Genomic DNA, 27,713 nt, shown 5'->3' on the forward strand with positions numbered 1-27,713 from the left:
AAACACCAAAAGCATTGGCAACAAAAGGCAAAATAGACAAATGGGACCTAATGAAACTCCACAGATTCTGCACAGCAAAAGAAACAGTCTCTAGAGTGAATTGGCAACCAACAGAATGGGAAAAAATTTTTGCAGTTTGCCCATCTGACAAAGGGCTGATATCCAGAATTTACAAAGAACTCAAACAGATTTACAGGAAAAAAACAAACAAGCCCATTCAAAAGTGGGCAAAGGATATGAACAGACACTTTACGAAGGAAGACATATATGAGGCCAACAATCATATGAAAAAATGCTCATCGTCACTGGTCATCAGAGAGATGCAAATCAAAACCACATTGAGATACCATCTCACGCCAGTTAGAATGGCGATCATTAAAAAATCTGGAGACAACAGATGCTGGAGAGGATGTGGAGAAAAAGGAACACTTTTACACTGTTGGTGGGAGTGTAAATTAGTTCAACCATTGTGGAAGACAGTGTGGCAATTCCTCAAGGACCTAGAAATAGAAATTCCATTTGACCCAGCAATCCCATTACTGGGTTTATATCCAAAGGACTATAAATCGTTCTACTATAAGGACACATGCACACAAATGTTCATTGCAGCACTCTTTACAATAGCAAAGACATGGAATCAACCCAAATGCCCATTGATGACAGACTGGATTGGGAAAATGTGGCACATATACACCATGGAATATTATGCAGCAATCAGAAATGATGAGTTTGTGTCATTTGTAGGGACATGGATGAATCTGGAGAACGTCATTCTCAGCAAACTGACACAAGAACAGAAAATGAAACACCGCATATTCTCACTCATAGGCGGGTGATGAAAAATGAGAACACATGGACACAGAGAGGGGAGTACTAAACACTGGGGTCTATTGGGGGGAAAAGGGGAGGGCCAGTGGGAGGGGGAGGTGGGGAGGGATAGCCTGGGGAGAAATGCCAAATGTGGGTGAAGGGGAGAAAGGAAGCAAAACACACTGCCATGTGTGTAGCTACGCAACTGTATTGCATGCTCTGCACATGTACCCCAAAACCTAAAATGCAATAAAAAATAAAAATAAAATAAAATTAAAAAAAAATATTTATTCAACTCTGGATCTGTGTGTAAAATAGGCTGGTTGTAGTGCATAGAATAAAAGAGCTCTATCCTTAAAAAAAAAAAATAGGCTGGGTGTATATAGTGCTAAAAATTGGGTTGTAACAACTTCCAGTAAAATTATAACAGTTTTTTATATGGAGAAATATATTAAATGTGGCCAAAGTCTCATCATATTGGCCAGGCTGGTTTCGAACTCCTGGCCTTAAGTAATTTGCCTGCTTAGCCTATGTTTATTTAAAAATAAACATATGTTATTTGATTTCAACATTGAACTACATCTGCTTGTGGCATATGATTCATGTGTACTGAATTCTGCTCTTGGCTTGACTGATTGTATAAAAGAATTTTGCTTATGTAACAGGGATATCTATCCACTTAATAGGAGAATTATAAACGACTTTATCCAAGGAAATCACCTTAGGATGGAAAAGGAGTGCGCTTTAATAATGTATGCACACATTTCTGCCAATGAGATAAATGTCTTCTTTTTTGATGGAAGCTGGCCATGAGCAAAATTTGTTTCACATGACATTACATACCTTATTCAAATTTGCAGCCATAATCTTGTCAGAGTTGATTATCACATGATTGGAGCAGTAAAAAAAAATGAATTGGGGTTTAAACTTTTATGAAAAAGCACTTATATTGTGGAATAAGACTTTTTAATGGAGTATAGACATTAAGCAGACCTTATATTAGGCTCTGAAATTAATGGGTCACTGTATAACTTTCTAGTTTTCATAGCTTGATAAGATTAATGCTTGCTTATATAGCAAATTCAATGGCTCATTTAATTTCATATGAATGTTTAAAGTCAAATTGCTTTTGGATTAAGTCTAAACTCATTATTCATTTTAATGTCTGAAAGAACTTTCATTTTTCTTTCATTTTATTTAATCAAGTGCATCATCATTAAGTAAAGTCTAAGGACCTAGATAGCTAAAAATAATGTGAAAAGGAAATTTATTAATTTATATCAAAAAGGGACTTATTTGCTATAAAATTTATTTAATACTATACCCTGCTTATGTATGGTGTTATTTCAGAGAGGATGAGATATTTATAAGCTTTTTATCATGCTTTGAAGCCCCATATTGAAAAGCTGACTGTTTTGCTGCCTATTATTCAATGTGCATTCCTTGAGCAAAAATTACCATTGACTTTTATTTACATATTTTTAATTCATTCTCTTAGTCTACAAACATTTATTCAGAACCTACAATCTGTAAATCACTGACCAAGTACTGTGGAGAATTCACTGATAAAAACCATTGCATATCTGATCTGAAAGAGCTAACCCATCCTAATACAAGAAAACTTTACTTCAGAGGGATGTGAATTTATTCAATGATGTCTAAAATCCCCTCCCATCCTCAAGTTCTGTAATCTCATGGCTATATCATCCTGTGGTTTATGGACAGAAAAGGGGTAAAAATAAATTGACCTTCAAATTTATAATATTGGTCATATTAACACATCAATTATAAACATAGAAACAGCTGTAATTATTAATTTCAGTGTTCCTTTGAAATATAAAAAGTATATTGCCTTTGAGTTTTTTATTTCATGTTGTACAAATAACCATTATGATCTTCAGTTTGGATAACAGTTGTAATATGCATTTATTGATCATGCACTATATTTCAAGGATTTTGCAGTGTCCTATGAGAGCAGGAATGTGTTGGTCTGTCTTGGTCACTGTATTAGTCTGTTCTCATTCTGCTAATAAAGGCATATCTGAGACTGGGTATTTTATAAAGGAAAGCAGCTTAATTGACTCATAGTTCCACATGACGTGGGAGGCCTCATAATCATGGCAGAAAGTGAAGGAGGAGCAAAGTCATGTCTTACATGGTGGCAGGCAAGAAAGAGAATGAGAACCAAGCAAAAGGGGTTTCCCCTAATAAAACCACCAGATCTTGTGGGACTTATTCACTATCATCAGAACAGTATGGGGGAAACCACCCCCATGATTCAATTATCTCCCACTAGGTCCCTCCCATACATGTGGGAATTATGGGAGCGACAATTCAAGATGAGGTTTGGGTGGAGACACAGCCAAACCATATAAGTCACTGTGCTGTCTACGGCCCATAATAGCGCTTGGCATGTGGTGAGTGATCAATAAATATTTATAAAGTGAATGAATAAAATAATGAATGAAAGAGTAAGTGAATGAATGCTCTTATTTTCTCCACTCTTCATGAATAACTGAATGCAGTAGGTATTTTATACTCATTTTATAGATAATGAAACTGAAATTTTGAAAGGTTAAGTGGCTTTCTCAATTAATACAGGTAGGACAATATGGCTGAGTTGGAACTTCAGTTATTCTTTGTTCTTTTCATCTTGATGCACACAGAGATGCTGATTTTAAGATCATAGTGGTTCTCAATTTTGGCTGTATATTTCAATCACTTAAACTACCAATACCCATATTATGCTTGCATTTCACTGCAGACCAAGAAAACTTTTTTGTAGTTCTAATGTCAGCCAGGGTTTGGTTCACTATGATCACAGTCTTAACAGTTTTATGAATAAAGACTCTAACATTTGTAAATCCATTAGCCTCCAAATCCCACTATTTAAAGACTGCAATTTGTTTCTCTATATAATGCATTTTAGTTGGGACAACATAGCACTGGGATGCAAAGATAGACAACCAATGAAGTCTATTCCCTAAGGCTGATTGGTCCCTCCTACTTACAGATCTTGTGGCATAAGAGGTAAAAATTACCAATTGGTATGTGTTTTAGCCAGAGTTTCTCCCTATCTCCTTTATTTCTTTCTTCTGTTAAAGAAGTAAGTTAAAAGAAGTAAGAAAGAATTTTTTGAAGACGATTGCAATAGGGGAGAAATATCCAGCTTAATTCCAAATACAACAAGGATAAGTGAAGATTTATAACCAATGTGCACAGCTAGAGGATCGATGGATGGAAAATTCTCAAGGGGAGACATAGGGGGTTGTCAGATGCTTGCTATACTGGACTAACAGGGTTCTTGCTAAAGAGAGGCCAAGGACTTTAGACATCAAGGGTGGAGGATAGAGTACAAGGGACTTGATCAGATATCAAGAATGGGAAATTCTCCCCAAATTGACTTAGCAGAATTGTTGCTAAGGGCAGGCCAAGATCAAGGCTGGTCGAGATAAGCAGCCTAACTAAAGTATGGTCTCTTCCTTCCTTCCTTTCTCTCTCTCTCTATTTTTCTCCTTTCTTTCCTTCCTCCCTGCACCCACTGTTTTCTCCTTTCTTTCCTCTAGACTTTTCTGTGCAAATCTAGGAGGAACAATGCAAAACTTTGCTCTTAAAGTATATAATTTAGTGTAGTTTCTTCGGAATAGTCAAATCTACAAAGAGTGAATCTGAGAATGCCAGAGACGTATTGTAGTAGATTTCTCACTGGCATTGACCATCTCTCCCTAAATTATAATTACATTAAAGCTGCTAGTTCAGAGTTAATCTTGGCTCTTGATATCTTAAAATCTCCAACATGCCTGTTTGCAATCAACACCTGGAGAGGTAGAGATTTACTGAATGAGAAACCACAGGCAGTGGAGTCTAGAACTTTGTATTCTTTTCTTCAGGCACTCACAGGTGATTCTTAGGAACAGGTCGGTGTAGAAAACATTCATATAACCTTGGGGTTCTTAAAAATGTGATCCCCAGAACAGCAGCACTTGGGAACTTGTTATAAATGTACACATTTTCTGATCTCTTTCAGAACTGCTGAATCAGAAACTCCAGGGTGGGGTTCAGAAGTCTGTATTTTAACAAGTATATTAGGTGCACACAAGTATTTGAGAATCACTGATAAAAGGAGGTAGTTTTGTATTGGGTCCTAAGGAGATAGGAGCATATCCCGTGCCCATGCTTTTCTGAGATTCAGAGGGTTAAAGCAAAAGCAAATCAGAATTGCGGTTGTAGCAGTGGGAAGTCAGAGCATGTACAGGAACAAAGAAACTGAACGGGAAGGAGAGCTGTGGAACTTGTCTAGACATTCCTCCTCTGTGGGCAGGGAAAGAACCTGAGGCACCATCTATAGGAGCTGCCAAGCAAGTGTGCTCATGTCTGTGGCTAGGCTGAGTGTGGTAAGAGGATGTTGATTTAGAGATGGGTTGAAACTAAAGAAGAGGATTATTTTAGAAGCAGGAGAGATCCAAAATATGGTGTGGAAATCAGCTAGGAATTGGTTATGGAGTGGAAAGGCCCATATATCTGTAATACAGAATTTCTTAAACAGAAGAAAAAGAAGAATTTTGTGACATTTCTTATGAGAATCCTAAATCCCTTCCTCTCTTTCCACAAAAAGAGCGGCACAATGTGCTACTTTTTCCCTCGGGTATGTTGGCTTAGAGAAACATATTAGATAATAAATTATTCAGGGTGATTTCCTAGGCTGGCAGAGAGGTGCACCTGTCTGAAATGCTTATAGATTTGATTAGATAACATTTGTCAGCTGCATCAGCTGCAGGTAACTCCTGACGAAAATTGTATTTCCCTGTAGGTAGTGGAACCAAGCGATGTTCTGAATTTCATGGGGTTGCTGAAGAGGCTTGCAGGGGTGTCATGCCTAAGAGACTGTACAGCAGTTATCAAGATAATCAGACTATTTGCAATCATCATTTTCTCCTCTTTTTTTTCTCCCTAAGTATCTAAATGGAAATGTAAGATAGCCAAGAGGAGAAGACACATGTGTGTGCTATAAATAGTGATTTCCAGTCAAAGTGTAATTGATTTATAGTTTCGCTGATAAATTCCTGAGTGCTTGTCCTGTTTTTCCCTCTCTTGTATGTCTTTGGGCGCAACTCTTGAATTATGAATACACAATGAGCCTTGCTTTTCCTGTCAAAAGCTTGTCTTCATACACCAAATCATAATACTTATACCCAGGAGATTTTCCATTTTGTGTGAAATGTCTTTTATTTTAGAAAGGCTTGCATCTTCTGAATATTGCTTTTGGAATTGCTTAGAAAATATATCCCCCAGAAAAGACCAACATTATTTATTGTGTTGGGTAAAAACATCTGTGGTTTTGTTCTTAGCATCGTCAGTGAGAAGGTAGAGCTTAAACCATAGTATGTGAGAAAGTATTTGAGAGACAGAGTGCTTGGATTCCCCACCAACAGGCTCTGGGAGACCTTAGGGAGGGTCCAGGGTCTTCCCTGGATTGCACCAGTGGCTATTTAAAACCAGATCATTAAAAAATCTGGAGACAACAGATGCTGGAGAGGATGTGGAGAAATAGGAACACTTTTACACAGTCGGTGGGAGTATAAATAAGTTCAACCATTGTGAAAGACAGCGTGGCGATTCCTCAAGGACCTAGAAATAGAAATTCCATTTGACCCAGCAATCCCATTGCTGGGTATATATCCAAAAGATTATAAATCGTTCTATTATAAGGACACATGCACACGAATGTTCATTGCAGCATAGTTTACAATAGCAAAGACCTGGAACCAACCCAAATGCCCATCAATGATAGACTGGACTGGAAAAATGTGGCACATATACACCATGGAATACTATGCAGCCATCAAAATCGATGAGTTCATGTCCTTTGTAGGGACATGGATGAACCTGGAAACCATCATTCTCAGCAAACTGACACAAAAACACAAAATCAAACACTGCATGCTCTCACTCATAGGTGGGTGTTGAACAATGAGAACACAGGTACACAGGAAGGGGAGCACTACACACTGGGGTCTGTTGTGGGGAAACGGGAGGGACAGTGAGGGGTGGGGAGTTGGGGAGAGATAGCATGGGGAGAAACGCCAGATATAGGTGAAGGGGAGGAAGGCAGCAAATCACACTGCCACATGTGTACCTATGCAACAATCTTGCCTGTTCTTCACATGTACCCCAAAACCTAAAATGCTACAAAAAAATTTGTAATTGAAGCTGAAAAAAAAAACAGTGTCATGGTACTAAATAGAATAATACATGCAAAGTGTTCTGGCTCAGTGTTAATAGATTTTCATAAATGATAGCTTATAACTTTGGTAAAAGGTAGCAAGAAAGAGTGGGAAAAGTGTGAGGTGTGGATTTGGAAAAGCTGACTATAAAACCTTTGTAATTTCCCTTTAGTCCACAGTTTTATTATTTGTGCTGGGAGGGTTTGAATTCATTCGTTTCTAGGAGCTGCTCCAATGGTTGAATATCACCATTCTATTAAAAGGACCTCAGGCCTATTTTAAGAAGAGAGAGAGAGAGAGAGAGAGAGAGCACACACACTTAGCTAGCTGTTTCCTTCCTTCTCCCTCTTACTTCTCTCCTTTCCTTTCATTTTTCTTATTCCCTCTCCCCCACTACCTTCATATTACAATTGTCCCTTTGCATCCAAGGATTTTGCATCAGAGGATTCTATCAACCTCAGATGGAAAGTATCAAAACTACAAAAATAGAAAATACAGTATTAATACTCATTTACATAGCATTTATATTGTATTAGGTATTCTAAGTAATCCAGAAATAATTTAAAGTATATGATAGGGTGTGCATAGGTTATATGCAAATATAACACCATCTCCTATTGGGTACTTGAGCATCTGGCAGATTTTGGTATCCTTGGGAGGTCCTTGAATCAACCCTGCATGGACCAACAGACAACTGTACATGTCTTTCCTTCTCTCCTTAATATGTCACCCCAACATTTATGACGTCAGAGAGAAGAGTCAATATAGAAAGTTGACTTTCTTCCTAAAAGAACTTGTTGAGCAACCCCTTGTTACCAAGCCAGAAATTTCCACATTTTGCCTGGAACCATGTCATTGACAGACATTAAGACGACAGCAACTACTTGGGTCCATGAAATCAGGGTTTGCTGGGACATTTGGATTTCCATCAGGGATGAATGATAAGGTTGCTTCAGTTTGGAACTTCAAGTGGGGCTCAAAATGCTGTGGTCTGTTTGGGTTGTCAAAATATAAATCTTAGATCTCCAGCATCCTGAGAGAAGGAAAAAAAACCTATCATTTATTTAATGGATTATTAATATTAAGCCGCAGGGGTATTGTTTAGATAATTATGTTTAAGTGTGTGTATTAGTCTGTTCTCACACTGCTATAAAGATACTACCAGAGACTGGGTAATTTATAAAAGAAAGAGGCTTCATTGACTCACAGTCTGCAGGCTTAACAGGAAGCATGACTGGGAGGTCTCAGGAAACTTAAGATCACAGTGGAGGGCAAAGGGGAAGTAAACACATCTTACATGGCTGCAGATGAGAGAGAGTGTGTGAAGGAGGAACTGTCAAACACTTATAAAACCATCAGCTTTCATGAGGACTCACTTGCTATCACCATAACAGCATGGGGGAACCACCCCCATGTTCTAATCACCTCCCACCAGGTCCCTCCCTCAACACATGGGGATTATGCAGATTCCAATGAAAGATGAAATTTGGGTGGGGACACAGAGCTGAACCATATCAGTGTGAGTGATTCGCAAACAAAAAATACATGCACAACCACAGATGATTGGCTAAATAAAATACCAGAATTGTGGACCCATTAAAAAATATACCATACCATGGAATACTATGCAGCCACAAAAAAGGATGAGTTCATGTTCTTTGTGGGGACATGGATGAATCTGGAAACCATCATTCTCAGCAAACCGACGTAAGAACAGAAAACCAAACACCGCATGGTATCACTCATAGCGGGTGTTGAGCAATGAGAACACATGGACACAGGAGGGGAGCATCACACATTGGGGTCTGTTGGGGGGAACCAAAAGACGGGTGGGGTGGGAAGGTTGGGGAGGGATAACATGGGGATAAATGCCAGATATAGGTGATGGGGGGATGAAGTCAGTAAACCACCTTGCCATGTATGTACCTGTGCAACAATCTGGCATGATTTGCACATGTACCCCAGAACCCAAAGTGCAAGAAAAAAATGCAGTAGAAAGAAAACTAAGCGACTTTGAAGGATGATCAGGTAGCAAGTTAATTGGTATGTGCCACTTTCAATGTCAACTGAAAATGTGTCTGTATTTAAGGCTGTAGGTGATGAAAAGTTAGTAGGAATTATCTCCAAATGCTGACAGCTTGCACAAATTGCTACACTTTCACTATACAAACTTTTAACTTTAAAAAGAGGGGTGGAATTCTTAGCATTTATGACAAAGACAAAATAAATGCTAGACTCAGAGGCACTGAACTCACACTCATCAAGGAAATAATTTTGCAGATGAATCTGCACTGGATAAGAGGACATAGAAGGCAGCTCTGTTCTTCAGCTAGATATCGCCCTGTGATTGAACTGACTCACTCTCCTGGTTCCCCTACTCTGAGCTCCTTGTTCAGCACCCTGACCTTCTTTTATTTCTCTTGGTCAGAACTGAGCTACAGAATAGGTGGATTCTGCCTTGAGCTTTGAAAGTGAGTTCTCAAGGAGAGAATTAAGAAGCAATTCTAAGAGATAAACACATTAAGAAATATTGCCTAAGACCAAAAAAATTGCCCCCAGATTTTTCTCAAGTGCTGCGGAAATGGAAGCAGAAAATTGCTCTGTGCCATTTCTGGGGCCCACTGCTATTAGAGACAGATGATAAACCTCACCAAATTGGCACACCAGGCAACGGCTGGAGCAGATAGACATAGCTTGCCCTTTTTAAACAGAGCGAACATGGCAACAAGCTGATTGCAGCTAAATCAAACCCTCCCTCTGAGCTCTTTCTGGAGGCCATCGTTGAGAGGAGTAAATATAAATACGTATGTGGACGCGTATCATGTTCCTTTACTTAGATCCCTTCAAAAAGGGCAGACAGGATCTAAACAGCTTAAGCTTCCTCCTTCCTGCTTCAGTGGGATATGTCTCAAATTATGCTGACTTTTAGGCAGATTTGGGGCTTCAGAGTCTCCCAGGAAGGCTCAGAATGCCCTCAGAATTAAACCTGAGTTTTAATCTTAGCTCCAATGTTTATTAGCTGAGTTATGCAAGCAGGTCCTCCCTTTGCCGGTCCTTAGTTTGAGGGATAAGATGTGTTGCATTTTTCCGTGTTACTCTCCCACCATTCCTGTGAATGAAGTGATTTATGTCGCTTCTTTTGTTTTTGGTAGCTGGATCGCCTTTAGTAAATGTGAAAAAGGGATTGAGAGAGGGAGAGTGAGAGAGCCCGGAGAAAGAAGACAGGGAGAGCACAATAAAAAAGCCTTGAAAAGATGAAATCATAAAGAAGTGAAGGAAAAGGGGAAGGAGAAAGATAGGTAATAACAGGGTCAGGGGAGTTTGAGAGTCCAATGAGAGGGTATGGAGTGGCCACAAAATTCCCAAGAATAGGAATTGGTGGTGGAGAGTTTGGAGACACTAATGTTTCAAATCATATGTATAAAGTTATATCTGTGTGTGATATCCCTCAATTCCGGTGGTTCTGGCAGTACCACACAGGAATTGTATGTAAATAACTGGGCTTTCCTAGGAATAAAGGTGACAATTTCCCTCATTGGGCACACTGCACCCATTGGTATAAATCAAAATGTCTTAGATCAAATTTGTACCCCTACGGCATAATGTAAATGATGAAGGAAAGGGAACTCATTTTGTCATTTTCTTTCCAAATATCACGTTGTATTAAAGAAAACATTTTTCTCAATCACAGGTGCAGGTGTGAAGGATGAGTGACATCTTGATGTCCTTTTTTTGATAAGTTCCCTCCCTTGGCAGCTTCCAGTATACTTTTAGGAACAGGCTTCAATTTGTCTTTTACAGAGTGGTTCTGTGTCTTGGAGCCAGCAAAGCTGCATTTAAAAGTGTGCTTCCAGCTTGAGATTCTCAGAGGAGCAGCAAAGCAAAGAACAGGACACTGTCCTGAATGTTTGGAGAGCTCATGTGGGGGCTGAGCCATCAAATGTAACTTATCAACAGGATCCCTTGCATTTACGTTTCCAAAACACTTTTCTTCCTTCCTTCCTTCCTTCCTTCCTTCCTTCCTTCCTTCCTTCCTTCCTTCCTTCCTTCCTTCCTTCCTTCCTTTCTTTCTCTCTCTCTTTCTTTCTTCTTTCTCTCTCTCTCTCTTTCTTTCTTCTTTCTTCCTCTCTCTCTCTCTCTCTCTCTCTCTCTCTCTCTCTCTCTCTCTCTCTCTCTCTTTTGTTCTTTCTGAGTCTCTCTCTGTCACCCAGGCTGGAGTGCAATGGTGCGATCTTGGCTCACTGCAAGCTCTACCTCCTGGGTTCAAGTGATTCTTCTGCCTCAGCCTCTCGAGTAGCTGGGACTACAGGCATGTGCCACCATGCTGGTCTAATTTTTGTATTTTCAGTAGAGGTGGGGTTTCACCATGTTGGCCAGGCTGGTCTTGAACTCCTGACTTCAGGTGATCTACCTGCCTTGGCCTCCCAAAGTCCTGGGATTACAGGTGTGAGCCACCGCACCCAGCCCTAAAACACTTCTTATAATCACCCACTCGTTTGATCTCCATAACAATCCAGTGTGATAATTGGGGCAGGAATATTTGCCCCAATCTTATTTTACTGGTGAGTAAAATGAGATTTAAAGAAGTGAAGTAAATTACTGGAGATGAAGGTACACAAGTGAGTTTGCTGACTTAAAACTACAAATAGAAAATTCTTGAAACACTGATAGGCACATAGTAGGTTCTCAATACTTCTTAATCTTCTTACCCTGTTGGCCACACCATATATATTTATGTATGAATTGTTGAGCTATACTAGCCAATATTCAGTGACTTTATTTTCTGTTTCATTTATGTGTTTCAGACTCTGTGATAATTTCAACAGCCCCTTGACAGAGAATTGACTTATTCTAGGAATGTTTCAACAGTGCCTGCTTTCCCAAGACCTTGTTGTTCTACGGCTTTCTTATGGATGAATTTTATGTAGCAGTTCTTGAAATGAGGGTGCTTTTGGAAAGGTGAAGCTGCCATCATGGAGGAACTCAGACAGGATTCCTGGCATTGCTGTGCTTCTCCAACACCCAGATCATTGAGAATCACAATGCTGGTTCTCCAAGTGCTAAAAAATGCCAGAAACCCTTACAGAATCTCTGTATAGAATAGATTTTCAACACTAAAATTGAACTTAAGATAGTTTAAACACCATGTATATTCTTGACAAAAGGATTATTTAACCATATAGAAAACCCACAATTTATTAGCAAAGTAAAGAGTGCGAACACTTGTAGAAGTCTTGAGGCCCTTTGGAGCTATTTTTTTTTAACTGGTAAGGGTGGAGTTCAAAAGTTTGAGGCCACCTAGAATTCAAGCTTTCTATCTGGAACAAGTTTTCCTTTTTTATTATTGTACTTTAGGTTCTGGGCTACATGTGCAGATCATGCAGGATTGTTGCATAGGTACATACATGGCAATGTGGTTTGCTCCCTCCATACCCCCATCACCTATATCTGGCATTTCTGCCCATGTTATACCCCGAACCTCCCTACCTGCCACTGTCCCTCCCCTAGTTCCCCCCAACAGACTGTAGTGTGTGATGCTCCCCTCCCTGTGTCCATGTGTTCTAATTGTTCAGCACCCGCCTATGAGTGATACCATGTGGTGTTTGGTTTTCTGTTTTTGTGTCAGTTTGCTGAGAATGATGGTTTCCAGATTCATCCACGTTCCTACAAGGGACATGAACTCATTGTTTTTTATGGATGCATAGTATTCCATGGTGTATATGTGCCACATCAGCTTCCCTTTGAGGGCAACCTGACCTTTCTCTCTGGCTGCCCTTAGCATCTTTTCCTTCATTTCAACCCTGGTGAATCTGACCATTATGTGTCTTGGGGTTGCTCTTCTTGAGGAATATCTTTGTGGTGTTTTCTGTGTTTCCTGGACTTGAATGTTGGCCTGCCTTGCTAGGTTGGGGAAGTTCTCCTGGATAATATCCTGAAGAGTGTTTTCCAGCTTGGATTCATTCTCTCAGTCACATTCAGGTACACCTATCAAACATAGATAAGGTCTTTTTACATAATCCCATATTTCTTGGAGGCTTTGTTCATTTCTTTTCACTCTTCTTTCTCTAATCTTGCCTTCTCATTTTATTTCATTGAGTTGATCTTCAATCTCTGATATCCTTTCTTCTGCTTGGTCGATTCAGCTATTGAAACTTGTGTTTGCTTCATGAAGTTCTCGTGTTGTGTTTTTCAGCTCCATCAAGTCATTTAAATTTTTCTCTAAGCTGTTCGTTCTCATTAGTGGTTTGTCTAACCTTTTTTTTCAAGGTTCTTAGTTTGTTTGCCTTGGGTTAGAACACATTCTTTTAGCTCACAGAAGTTTGTTATTACCCACTTACTGAAGCCTGTTTCTGTCAATTCATCTGACTCATTCTCGATCCAGCTTTATTCCCTTGCTGGTTAGGAGTTGTGATCCCTTGCAGGAGGAGAGGCATTCTGGTTTTTGGTGTTTTCATCATTTTTGCACTGGTTTCTTCCCATCTTTGTGGACTTATGTACCTGTGGTCTTTGTAGTTGGTGGCTTTTGGATGGGATCTTTGAGTCAATGTCCTTTTTGTTGATGTTGAGGTTATTTCTTTCTGGTTTTTAGTTTTCCTTCTAACAGTTAGGCCCCTCTGCTGTAGGAGGTCCATTCCAGACTGCTGGAGGTCTACTCCAGACCCTACTTGCCTAGGGATCACCTGCAGTAGCTGCACAACAGTAAGGGTTGTTGCCAGTTTCTTCTTCTGTTATCTCAGAAGGGTACCCGCCAGATGTCAGCCTAAGCCCCTCTTACCATGTGTCTCTTTGGATATATGGGGGTCAAGGAGCTGCTTGAGGAGACAGTCTGTCCCTTATAGGAGCTGAAATGGTGAGCTGCGAGTTCCAGTGTTCCGTTCAGAGCTGCTGGGCAGGTTTGTTTAAATCTGCTGTGGCAGAACTCATAAACACCTTTTTTCCCAGGTGCTTTGTCCTGGGAAGGTGGGGCTTTATTTATAAGTTCCTGACATGCTGCTGCCTTTTTTCAGCGATGCCCTGCCCAGCAAGGAGGTAGTCTCGTGACAGTCTACTAGCAGAGGCATTACTGAGCTGCTGTGGGCTCTGCCTAGGTGCTGTGTGAACTTCCTTGTGGTTTTGTTTACAGAGGTACAGTTAGAAATGCCTCAGTAATGGCAGACTGCCTCAGTAATGGCTGACTGCCTTGGTAATGGTGGACTGCCTTGGTAATGTCTTGGTAGTGGTGGACTGCCTCACTAATGGCTGATGTCCATGCCCCCATTAAGCTGGAGTGTCCTGGGTCCAGCTGCACTTGCTGTGAAACTCTCAATCCAGAGCGTTTCAGATTGCTGGTCTTTGTAGGGGGTGGGATCCACTGATCCAGATCATCTGGCTCCCTGTTTCAGCCCCTTTTCTTTCGGTTGAATGGGCGCCTCTGTATCCCAGGCATTCCAGGCACCTGTTGAAATGGCTGCCTGGATTTGTGTGAGTTTCTGTGCAGAGACCCGCAGCACTGGCTGAAACAGCCATGCTGGAAACTAGTGGTGCTTTATAGCCTGGGAATCTCCCAGTCTGTGGGCAATAAAAACTCATTTGGAAATGTGGTGATCACTCACCCTCTGTGTTGTTCTTGCTGGGAACTGCACTCCAGAGCTGTTCCTATTTGGCCATCTTGGATCGCTTGCCTGGAACAAGTTTTCTACTATAATATACTAGTGCCTCACATTTTAGAAACTAATGACGTTTGGGAAAAGAGTAGGGGAGACTATTTCTTTCCTCATCTGAGCAACCAGGGCACCATTTTATGGAATTTGTTATTAACAAGAATGTCATTGTCATGGCCATCTTCTTCTGCCTCTTCTTCCTTTTTCACTTTCTCTTTCCCCTTCTAATCCTCCTCCTACTCCCCTTACTCCCACTTTCCTCCTCCCTCTTTTCTCCTCTCCAATCCTCCTTTTCTCTTGTTGCTTATATTAATGTTTTTAATTGATAAAATTTAACATTTTAAATTAAAAAATAAAACATGTACCGTGTAGAAAAGTTGTTTTGAAATATGTATACATTATAGAATGGCTAAATCAAGCTAATTAGCATGTATATTACCTCACATACTTATAATTTTGTTGTGGTAAGGACACTTAAAATCTCACCACAAACTCTTAGCAATTTTCAGAAATGCAATACATTGTTATTAACTATAGTTACCTGTTGTACATTAGGTCACTTGAACTTATTTCTCTTATCTAACTAAAATCTTATATTCTTTTGTTTGCTTGTTTTGAGACAGGTTCTCACTCTGGTATTCTTTAACTAATATCTCCCCAACACCCCCTCACTGCCCCCAGCCTCTAGTAACCACTATTCTAGTCCCTACTTCTATGAGTTCAGCTTATTAAGATTCCATATATAAGTGAGACCAGGCATTATTTGTCTTTCTGTGCCTAGCTTATTTCACTTAAAATAATGTCCTCCAGGTTTATCCATGTTGTAAATCAGGGGTTCCCAACCTGATTTACAACAGAACCAGTACTGGTCTGTGGCCTGTTAGGAACTGGGCTGCACAGCAGGTGCAGGGTGAGTGGCGAGTGAGCAAGTGAAACTTCATCTGTATTTACAGCTACTCTTCATTGCTCACATTACTGCCTGAGCTCTACCTCCTGTCAGATCAGCAATGGTATTAGATTCTTACAGGAGTGTGAACCCTATTGTGAACTGCACATGCCAGGGATCTAGGTTGCACACTTGTTATGAGAATCAAATGCTTGATGTTCTGTCACTGTCTCCCACCCTCAGATGGGACCATCTAGTTGCAGGAATACAAGCTCAGGGCTCCCATTGATTCTACATTGTGGTGAGTTGTAGAATTACTTTATTATATATTGCAATGTAATAGTTATAGAAATAAAGTGCACAATAAATGTAATGTGCTTGAATCCTTTCCAAACCATCCCCTCCCCCTTCGCCCCCCCTTCCCTGCCAAACCTGTCCCTGGTACCAAAAAAGTTGGGGACTCCTTTTGAAAATAACAGGATTGTCTTCCTTCCTTCCTTCCTTCCTTCCTTCCTTCCTTCCTTCCTTCCTTCCTTCCTTCCTTCCTCCCTCCCTCCCTCCCTCCCTCCCTTGCTTTCTTTCTTCCTTCCTTTCCTCCCTCCCTCCCTTCTTTCTTTCTTTCTTTCTTTCTTTCTTTCTTTCTTTCTTTCTTTCTTTCTTTCTTTTTCTTTTCTTTTTTAAAAGGCTATTATTCCATTGTTCATAGATACCACATTTTCTTTATCCATGTATCTGCTGATGGACATTTAGGTTGATTGCATATCTTGGCTATTGTGAATAGTGCTGCAATAAACATGGGAGTGCAGATGCATCTTTGACATACTGATTTCATTTCCTTGGATAAATACCCAATGGTGGGATTGTTGGATCATAGGGTAGATCCATTTTCAAATTTCTGAGGAAGCTCCATGTTATTTTTTATAGTACCTATACTAATTTACATTCCCACCAAGACTGTGCAAAGCTTCTCTTTTCTCTGCATCCTTCTCAACAATTCTTTTTTGTGTTTTTGATAATAGCCATTCTAACAAATGGGAGGTGATATTGCATTGTGGTTTTAATTTGCATTTCTCTGATAATGTGATGCTCAGTATTTTTTTTATATACTCATTGGCCACTTGCATGTCATCTTTTGAAGAAATGTCTATTCAGGTCCTCTGCCAATTTTTAAATAATTGTGTTGTTTTCTTGCTATTGTTTGATTTTTTAATATATTTTGGATATTAACTTCTTATCAGATGTATGGTTTGCACATATTTTCTCTCATCCCTTAGATTGTGTCTTCATCTGATTGTTTCCTTTGCTGTACAGAAGCTTCTTATTTCATGCAATCCTATTTTTGCTTTGGAGCTTTCCCACCGTTTTCTTCTAGCAGTTTCATAGTTCCATGTCTCTCTCTCTATTTTTTTGTTTGTTTGTTTTTGAGATAGGGTCTCACTCTGTTGCCCAGGCTGGAGTGCAGAGCTGCAATCATGGCTCCATGCAACCTTGACCTCCTGGGCTCAAGAAATCCTTCCACTTTAGTCTCCAAAGTAGCTGGGGTGCAGGCACACCCTCCTACACCTAGTTAATTTTTTGTATTTTTTTTGGAGACAAAATTTTCCTATATTGCCCATGCTGGTCTTGAACTCCTGAACTCAAGCGATCTGCCTGCCTTGGTCTCCCAAAATGTTTGGATTACAGGTATGAGCCACCGTGTCCAGCCAGCTCCAGGTTTTACATTTAAGTCTTTAATCCATTTTGAGTTAATTGTTGTATATGGTATGAGATAAGGGTCTGTCTCTACATTTTTTCTGCATGTGGATATCCAGTTGTATCATCTTTTGTTTTTAATACTGAGAGACTTAGCAGAATAGTGAAGAATAGTTTAGAGATTCATTATTATGGTGGCAGTGTCAAGAGTCATTTGTAGTGGCATCAGCTGGCTGGTGACTGTTTTCGTTGCATGTCAGTGGTGGACACGTCCCCAGACTATCCCTACCAAACGATCTTGGCTGTGTTTTGTAGATAATTTGCCTCCTTTGGTTCCTGCCCATTTTCTTAGCTTTGTTCTCAACTTTCTGTTGATTCTATGAGGTGCAGTATACACTTACAATAAGTTCCTTTCTATGTTTAAGTTAGAATTGATTGTTGCATGTGATCAAGAAATCTGACAGGTAGAGTGACTAACAGCAATTTCTGTACTTTCTGATCTACCTATCCTTATTTGACTTACCCTACAAGGACTGATTTACATTCCAGCTCTTGACTGTAGCCTTCCAAGACTAATTCATTTCCACATTGATTTTGTGCTCTCTGAGTCTGTGTGGCCTTATACTACTTAACATTTCATCATGTGATAACTGGTAATTTTTTCTAGCTGAATTAAAGTAATTTATTTCAAATTCCAAATTCCATCAAAAGCTCCTCAAAGGCAGGTTCTTTTTTCTCCTTTTCTTTTCTCCCTGGTGACACCTTTTGTGAGACTAAGCACAGCAAAGGTCAGGTCAGAAAATACTTTTTAAAAAAAATTGATATATGTCATAATGCTTTGTTGATTAACAAAACACTAAATCAAGTTTGTGTAGTCCTGTGTTGAAAACTCCTATGTTTGGGTTTATATCCAAACAAGGACGATATAGGAAACTGATGGGCTTGAGTGTGAACTCTGAAGCCAACAGACTGGACTTAACATTGGAAAGCTTTAACTTTTTCTAGCTATATGGCCTTAGACCGGCTTTAATCCGCTCACCCATAACATAGTTTGCACAACATTTTTCTTGCAATCTAGGATGGAAAGAGGGTTAAGTAAGGTAATAATAATAAAGTCAAGCACCTGATGCATGTATCAAAAGCTTAGTAAATTATGGTCCTCTTTGTTGATGAATGTATCATCCATTTGATGTGTCTTATCAGAAAATGAATGACTTCACAGAATGAGTTAATAGAAGTAAAATATTAAAAGCAAGAGAGGTGAAAGTTCTATTGTCCATCAGCCCTTCTTGTCTACCTACAGTATGCATTTCTGGAGTTCCCTTTTGGTAAGATGTTGACAAACTAGAACATTTTCAGGGATGAGGAACCAGGATATTGGAGAATTGCCCTGTGGAGAATGAGTCTTGCTTTATGTTGGCCCAGAAGTAAGATCTGCAAATAGCGTTTTTTGCAGGGATATATGAGTGGTTATCTTCTATTCTACCATTTTGGGGACATCACTTTTTATTTTATTTTATTTATTTTTTATTTTTATTTTTTTGGCAATGGAGTCTCATTCTGCAGCCCAAGCTGGAGTGCAATGGCAAGATCTCGGTACACTGCAACTTCTGCCTTCCAGGCTCAAGCCATTCTTGTGCCTCAGCCTCCCGAGTAGCTGAGACTACAGGCATGTGCTACCATGCCTTGCAAATTCTTTGTATTTTAGTAGCGACAGGGTTTCACTATGTTGTCCACGGTGGGACATCACTCTTTAGATTCTTTATTGTTTCACCTTTCATGTTTAGGTCTGTGACTCTTCTAGAATTAATATTGTCTATTGTATGAGGAGGGAGTCAAGGTTTCGTTTTTCTTATTTTCACAGAAACATCCAGTTGACTCAGCCACATGTTCAAAGGCCATTCTTTCCCTATAGAACTTCAGTGACATCTTTGTTCATATTTGTGTGGACTGGTTTCTTATCTCTCTATTTTATTTTCTGGCCTTGAACTAATAACTCACTGGTAGGTCTAATATATGTTTTAATATCTGGTAGTGTATGTAAGCTTATTCTTTTTTGAGTACCCAATAATCTTATAATAAAATGAATTTTTATGATTAAACTTGTATGAGTCAATTTTGATTGCTACCAAGAACCTTGATATAGGAATCAAGTCATCTTTAAACCAAAGCCTACATCTAATCGTCAGCTCAAATTCATCTTTTCTATTTGAGAACATTAATATTAGTAGATGAGTTACTGTACTTAGAAAGATCTTATGAAAGATACTCTGGTTCCTCAGGAACCTTGTGGGTCATCATTTGTAGGAGAAATAAGGTTGTGTGTGTGTGCATGTGTGATTTGAAATATAAGTTTCTGCAGGGTGAGGTGGCTCATGCCTATAATCCCAGCACTTTGGGAGGCTGAGGTGGGTGGTTTGTCTGAGGTTGGGAGTTCGAGACCAGCCTGACCAACATGGAGAAATCCTATCTCTACTAAAAATACAAAATTAGCCAGGCATGGTGGCACATGCCTGTGATCTCAGCTACTTGGGAGGCTGAGGCAGGAGAATTGCTTGAACCCAGGAGGCGGAGGTTGTGGTGAGCTGAGATTGCGCCATTGTACCCTAGCCTGGGCAACAAGAGTGAAACTCCACATATATATATATATATATATATAATCCTTCTTTAACTGAGACTTAGAAAATTCAGTCAGTATGATCCTGGTTAGTTTTGTCATGTGAATGATAGATGCAATAATCATCAGTTGTATATGATAAAATTAGCTCCTTATTTAGAATACTTCTCATAAGTAGATGTGTAAAAATATTCACTAATGCTCATTAATTTAATTTTTTTTGAGGCAGAGTCTCACTTTGTCACCCAGGCTGGAGTGCAGTGGCATGATCTTGGCTCACTGCAACTTCCACCTCCTGGGTTCAAGCAATTCTCCTGTCTCAGCATCCGAGTTGCTGGGATTACAGGTGTGTGCCACCATACCCAGCTAATTTTTGTATTTTTAGTACAGATGGGGTTTCACTATGTTGGGCAGGCTGGTCTTGAACGCCTGACCTTAGGTAATCCTCCTACCTTGACCTCCCAAAGTGCTGGGATTACAGGCATGAGCCACCACACCTGGCCTGATGTTCATTTATTGCATCCACTTATGTGACTCTAAGTACGAAATCTCTGATGTAACAATACAAAGTCAAACAAACCAGGGAATTGAGACCGGGTGAAATCAATGCCCATAGTTTTTTGTTACTCTAAAACAGGTGGAAATCTCTTCAATCAATTGGAATCAGTTACCCATTGCAGAGTCTGGTTAGGAGTGACACAAAATTAAGTTTTTCAGGAATGTTGAAGTGTTAAGTACTGGTAACATTTATGTTCCAGATGAGTAATTTCCAACATGCTCTGGAGAACTCTAGCATTCTCTAGAAAGACTCAGAGATTGTCAAAGAGAGGAGGTAATAGAAGGGGCAAAGCAAGCCTGACTCTTGCTCTGTCTGAGCTCTTTATCATCTCTTTGAATTAATGCCTGAATGACGTCATTCAAACCACACGGTGTGACTCATGGCAATGAACTCAGTGACCAAAGTTGGTTTCTCTCCCTTCTCATTTGTACAAAACCAAGCGTTGTGCTTTACTGAGTACTCACCCCTACTGTGTGTACCTTGAGAGGGTCTATGGTAGGTATAGTCTTTGGTACCTGGCATAGTGAGGTTCAGTGAAATGAGGATTTACTGCAGGCCGAATGACATATTTTCCTTCAGTTCTGTCTTTGTTGATCCACGAGGGCACCTGTTCTCTTTTCCTGCTTTGGCACTGACTTCCTCTCTCCACAAAGTTGGATGTTGGTGTCTCTTAGGAGCTCAGTATGTAATTCTAAATTCAGATGATCAGATAGCGAAGAAAGTGCTAATAGCTCACGCTTTCATGAAATATGCTTTTTTGTTTTCTGTACATAATTGCCTTTGTATTTTTCTCCCTTTATCCCCAACTGACAGCATTTTAATTAAAAGTTGAGGTGAGAGAACATAAGGAAATCTGTGGAGGAACATTCTTGCCTTTTGTTTAATCCTGTCCTGCCAAACAATGCTGCAAGCCTTCTGGTAAGCAAGCAGAGAGTCAAAAATGAGAAAAAAACCCAAAACAGCATGTTTTTAAAAAAATATTTTGCTTACTCTCATCTTTTAAGAAAAGACTTAGAATTGAAATGCTTTTGTTCTCTCAATTCTATTGCTTCAAGAAATGAATAGAAGCATTGAATCCTCTTATTCCTTATTAAAATAAAAATAGTCCAATCATATATGTTAACACACAAACATATATATTGACATTTATATTTATATATGTCACATATGTAATTTTTGAATTGCAGATTCAGAAGGGAACCTAATCTAAATAAAATACAAATTCCGAGCCTGAATCCAGTTGATTAAATTAAAAACAAAGGCAGATACCATAAACTAAGAGTTTAAGAGTTCTACTAACTACCTAGTTACTTCTTGTGATTTTTCTCTTTCTTCTAAATTTCACAGTCTGCAAATTGTTTCCTAAATGGATACTTCTTTATATTACTCTTTATAGGAATACACAAGGGAGGAATGCATCATTTTATTTCCTCCATTGGGTGGTTTTCTGTTTAATCTGCAGAAAAATAGAAGAAGCTGTGAGATAACTAGAAAAGAAATTTATTTCTATCGTCACTGTCATAACCTTATTCACTTTTAGCTCTTCTCTGCAAGTTATACACAATCTCTCTCGAGTGTGATCTTCTTCCTAACATTATTCCTGACCCTTGTTTCCAAGGATAGGAGACATGCTCAGAAGCCATGTGCCTTCTCCTAGAAGTACATTCGCTTGACTTTTGTCACATCTTTCTTTTTATGATTCAGGGTCATTAAAGTCTTCTTTAGCCTAATGTTTATTTCACAAAGTTGAGTCAGTCCACAAATGGTCTTTGCAAATAATCAGACAAGAGATGGAAGAAATAAAAGCTATTTTAAGAATTTCATCTTTTTGTGGATACAGATATTATTATTTTTATTTATATATTTATATTGCACTTTAAGTTCTGGGGTACATGTACAGATCTTGCAGGATTGTTGCATAGGTACACACATGCCATGGTGGTTTGCTGTCTCCATTCCCCCATTACTTACATCAGGCATTTCTCCCAGTGTTACCCCTCCCCAATCTCCCCACTCCCCACTGTCCCTCCCCTAGCCCCTCACCCCTCAACAAACCCGAGTGTGTGACATTCCCCTCCCTGTGCCCACATGTTCTCATTGTTCAACCATTGTTCCACACCCGCCTATGAGTGAGAACATGTGGTGCTTGGTTTTCTGTTCTTGTGTCAGTTTTCTGAGAATGATGGTTTCCAGATTCATCCATGTCCCTACAAAGGACATGAACTCATCCTTCTTTTACGGCTGCATAGTATTCCATGGTGGGATTCAGATATCATTAAAGACTTCACCAGATTTCACCATCCTCTATTTTGAGGACTCTATTATTTGTACAGGAATTGTTCTTTTGACATCAATCCACTCTTGGTACAGTTAAGATACTTGGTGATCTTGCTACCAACATGAGAAGGCTATTTCTTTCATGCCCTAAGGAAAGTCAGTTCACTAGATAAAAAGAAAAGAAGTAGAGATTATGAATGAATTGTTTCAGAATTTTTTTATTCTAAATGCTTATAAAATGACCTAGGATAAAAAAATTCTTGTTGAACTTCTCTATTGCCCAATGATGTGGGAGGTAGAACTGAACTGGACATGGGGGTTCTCTTTAAAATTAATATTTCTGCAGGAATAGAAAGCCCTAAATCTCAGTCACTAAGCACAGATCTAAAAAACTGTTCCCAGGAAAAAAACTGTATTGAAAGAGATGAGGATATATCAAAAGGACTGACTGACACTAAGGCTGAATAGAAGAAATTTGTCTTGGGGTCTCACCACCTTATTTCTGGGTTACATACTATTCTGGTCATTTGTCTATTTGTCATAGATTGATTTCCTGATCAGTTCTGCCCTGCTGTGCTTTCTGCTTAACTTCATTTTTCATGATTCTTTTGCACTTGGTTTCTAGGCTGTGGAGGCATGAGCACAGAGCCAGACGCCAAGAAGAGGGAGAAGCCAAAAGATTACTCTTCTCCTCACTCTGACTTAGATGCTGTCTTTGGTACCAGGCACATCAGATCCGTGATTCACTGCAACCTCCACCTCCTGGGTTCGAGCAATTGGCCTGCCTCAGGCTTCTGAGTAGCTAGACTGCAGGCATTGGCCACTATGCCCAGCTAATTTTTATATTTTTAGTAGAGACAGGGTTTTACCATATCGGCCAGGCTAGTCTCGAACTCTTGACCTCAAGTGATCCACCTGCCTCGGCCTCCCAAAGTGCTGGGATTGTAGGTATGAACCTTCATGCCTGAACAGATCACATTTCTTAAGAACAAAACAGGTAAACAACATTAACTCCAGATGGATTAAAGATGTAAACGTAAGACCTAACACCATAAAAACCCTAGAAGAAAATCTAGGCAATACCATTTAGGACATAGGCATAGGCAAGGACTTCATGACTAAAACACCAAAAGCAATGGCAACAAAAGCAAAAATAGACAAATGGGATCTAATTAAAGTTAAGAGCTTCTGCACAGCAAAAGAAACAATCATTAGAGTGAACTGGCAACCAACAGAATGGGAAAAAATTTTTGCAAGCTACCCATCTTACAAAGGGCTAATATACAGAATGTACAAAGAACTAAAACAAATTTACAATAAAAAACAACAACCCCATCAAAAAGTGGGCAAAGGATATGAACAGACCCTTTTCAAAAGAAGACATTTATGTGGCCAAAAAACATGAAAAATGCTCATCATCACTGGTCATTAGAGAAATGCAAATCAAAACCATCTCATGCCAGTTAGAATGGCAATCATTAAAAAATCTGGAGACAGACTAGGTGTGGTGGCTCACGCTTGTAATCCCAGCCTTTTGGGAGGCCGAGGCGGGTGGATCACGAGGTCAAGAGATTGAGACCATCCTGGTCAACATGGTGAAACCCCGTCTCTACTAAAAATACAAAATATTAGCTGGGCATGGTGGCACGTGCCTGCAATCCCAGCTACTCAGGAGGCTGAGGCAGGAGAATTGCCTGAACCCAGGAGGCAGAGGTTGTGGTGAGCCGAGATCATGCCATCACACTCCAGCCTGGGTAACAAGAGCAAAACTCTGTCTCAAAAAAAAAAAAAATCTGGAGACAACAAATGCTGGAAAGGATGTGGAGAAACAGGAACACTTTTACATTGTTGGTGGGAGTATAAATTAGTCCAACCATTGTGGAAGGCAGTGTGGTGACTCCTCAAGGATCTAGAAACAGAAATACCATTTGACTCAGCAATCCCATTACTGGGTATATACCCAAAAGATTATAAATCATTCTATTATAAAGACACATGCACATGTATGTTCATTGTGGCACTATTTACAATAGCAAAGACTTGGAACCAACCCAACTGCCCATCAATGATAGACTGGATAAAGAAAATGTAGCACATACGCACCATGGAATACTATGTAGCCATAAAAATGGATAAGTTCATGTCCTTTGCAGGGACATGGATGAAGCTGGAAACATCATTCTCAGCAAACTGACACAAAAACAGAAAATCAAACACCACATGTTCTCACTCATAAGTGATTGTTGAACAATGAGAACACATGGACACAGGGAGGGGAACATCACACACTGGGGTGTTTTCGGGGGTAAGGGGCTAGAGGAGAGATAGCAGGGGTGGGGAGATTGGGGAGGGATAACATTAGGAGAAATACCTCATATAGGTGATGGAGGATGGAGGCAGCAAACCACGATGGCATGTGTATACCTATGTAACAATCCTGCAAGATCTGCACATGTACCCCAGAACTTAAAGTATTAAAAAAAAAGAGAGAGAACATAGGATTCAGATTGCAATCCCAACAAGTGTCTGGACAAGTCATTTACATGTGACTCTCAATTTTCTTAGCTGAAAAATGTGAAAATTCCCATCAAGATTTTAGCTTACATTTTTGAAAGTGACAAAAACGTTTTTTTTTTTTCAGATTAAATGGTAAATGCCACAAGCTTGGGAGTCCTTTGTTCATTCTTACTTAGTAGCATAATTAACTGTCTTAGTCCTAGTAGGTAATAATTTTAAGGTATAATGTGGGACAAAAATGCTAGTCATGCAGTTAAATATGTAAGCTGTCTCTGACTTTAGCTTTTGTTCTCTTTGAAGTGGGGGAGATTATGGGCCTTTTCCCTAAGTCTAATGGATGGATACTTCCTGCCTTGATTCTGCTCAGAAGCATTTGAGAGGAAGGCAGTTGAAGCTCTTTTATCCTATTTTCAAGACTTTTAGGTAGCCATTGCGAGATCGAAACCCTGGAAGGGACATTTAAAATGTAAAAAAAAAAAAAAAAAAAAAAAAAGAAATATCCCTGTATGCATCCACTCCTCAATACCTTAGAGCCCCTAATTCCTGATTCTCCAACTTTAGTAACATCAAAATTATCTTGAAATAATATGCAATATTCAGAATCTCAAGCTTTAATCACTGAGATTTAGATCTAAAAGTTCTAGGAGGGTCCTAGGAATCGGCATGTTTATGAATTCTCTGGGACTGCAAATACAGATTTTCTGCAGATGACACTTAACCACTCTGTACAGTAGGATTTAGTCATATTCCTACAGAGAATATTTCTCAGAAACTCAGGCCCAGATGCGTTTGCTAATAATTTACCTTTGATGTTGCTGTTTTTTAATAGTCTGCCTAACTTTCTATTCTCTCAGCAGCTCTAATTCTCACAATCATAGCCTCTTTTAAAGACATTCCTATTTCTATATAGTGGTCATTTGAGGAGCTATGAGGCAACTGCTAAGGAAGTTAGCATTAGCTGATCCCCTAAAACTTTGTATTATTCAAAGAATGTTCTGACTTATATGAAGAATATAAGACAATTTGGCCTGGCATGGTGGCTCATGCCTGTAATCCCAGTGCCTTGGGAGGCTGAGATGAGAGAATTGCTTGAGGCCAGGAGTTTGAGACCACCCTTGGGAACATAGTGAGGCCCCATCTCTACTTAAATTAAAACAATTAGTTGAGTATGGTAGTGGATGCCTATAACCCAGCTACTTGGGAGGCTGAGACAGGATGATAGCTTTAGCCCAGGAGTTGAGGTTACAGTAAGCTATGATTGTGTCAGTGCACTCTGGGCACTAAAGTGAGATCTTGTCTCTAAAACAAGCAAGCAAACAAACAAAAAAACAAGACAATTAGATTTTTTGGAAGTCCTAGAGTAAGGAATAGGACAAGAAAAATAAATGAGCTGTATAAACATATAAAGCAAGAAAAAATGATCATCTATAGATGATACAATTTATCAGTAAAATAGAGAATTAACTGAAAACTCTTAAAAATAATAAATAAATGAGGAAGATGACCAATAAAAATATATTTACAAAAAATTTTACAATGATGATTGATGGACTTAGACTTAGTTGGCTGCATGTAATTTTTGCAGTAATGTTTGCCATAATTATTGACACACTTGTAGTGATAAATAGTTTTTTCTTCTATTCATTTATCCATCCATCTACAAATTTATCACAGGTTAGTGCCAAACAGATCTTGAGGTAGTGATTAGTGGTGATGCAATCAGCATGCATTCCTTTGTTAGTTAAAGGGATAGGGAAAAAGGAAGTAAATGAGGTGTGAGTGGAGGGCATTCAAAGGAAAGTAGCCACTGATTTACAATAAGCCACAGTGACATAACCAACTGTTCAGCAGATTCAGCTGCGCATAACTACAGAATATTTTCAGAGAGAGAAACTGCGCTCTAGAATAATACTTTGGAGGAATGAAGGATAACATAATTTATTTGTGGGCTCCTTCTTATATACTATCTCTCATTGGTCATTTTTTTAAAATTTATTTTTACTTTTTGTGGGTACATAGCAGGTGTATGTATTTATAGAGTACGTGAGATGTTTTGATACAGGCATTCAATGTGTAATAATCACATCATGGAGAATGGGGTACTCATCCCCTCAAGCATTTATCCTTTGTGGTACAAACAATCCAATTTTACTCTTTTAGTTCTTTTAAAGTGTACAATTAAGTTATTGACTATAGTCACCCTGTTGTGCTGTCAAATGGTAGGTCTTATTCATTCTTTCTATTTTTTTGTACACATTAACCACCCCCACCTCCTCCCCCCACTACCTGTTCCAGCCTCTGGTAACCACCCTTCTACTCTCTGGGTCCTTGAGTTCAATTGTTCTGATTTTGATCCCACAAATACATGAGAACATGCGATGTTTGTCTTCCTGTGACTGGCTCATTTCACTTAGTGTAATGCTGTTCAGTTCCATTCATATTGTTGCATATGACAGACTGTCATTCTTTTTATGGCTGAATAGTACTCCAT

The sequence above is a fragment of the Callithrix jacchus genome, chromosome 20 (assembly GCF_049354715.1).
Source record: "Callithrix jacchus isolate 240 chromosome 20, calJac240_pri, whole genome shotgun sequence".
In the NCBI taxonomy this organism is placed as follows: domain Eukaryota; kingdom Metazoa; phylum Chordata; class Mammalia; order Primates; family Cebidae; genus Callithrix; species Callithrix jacchus.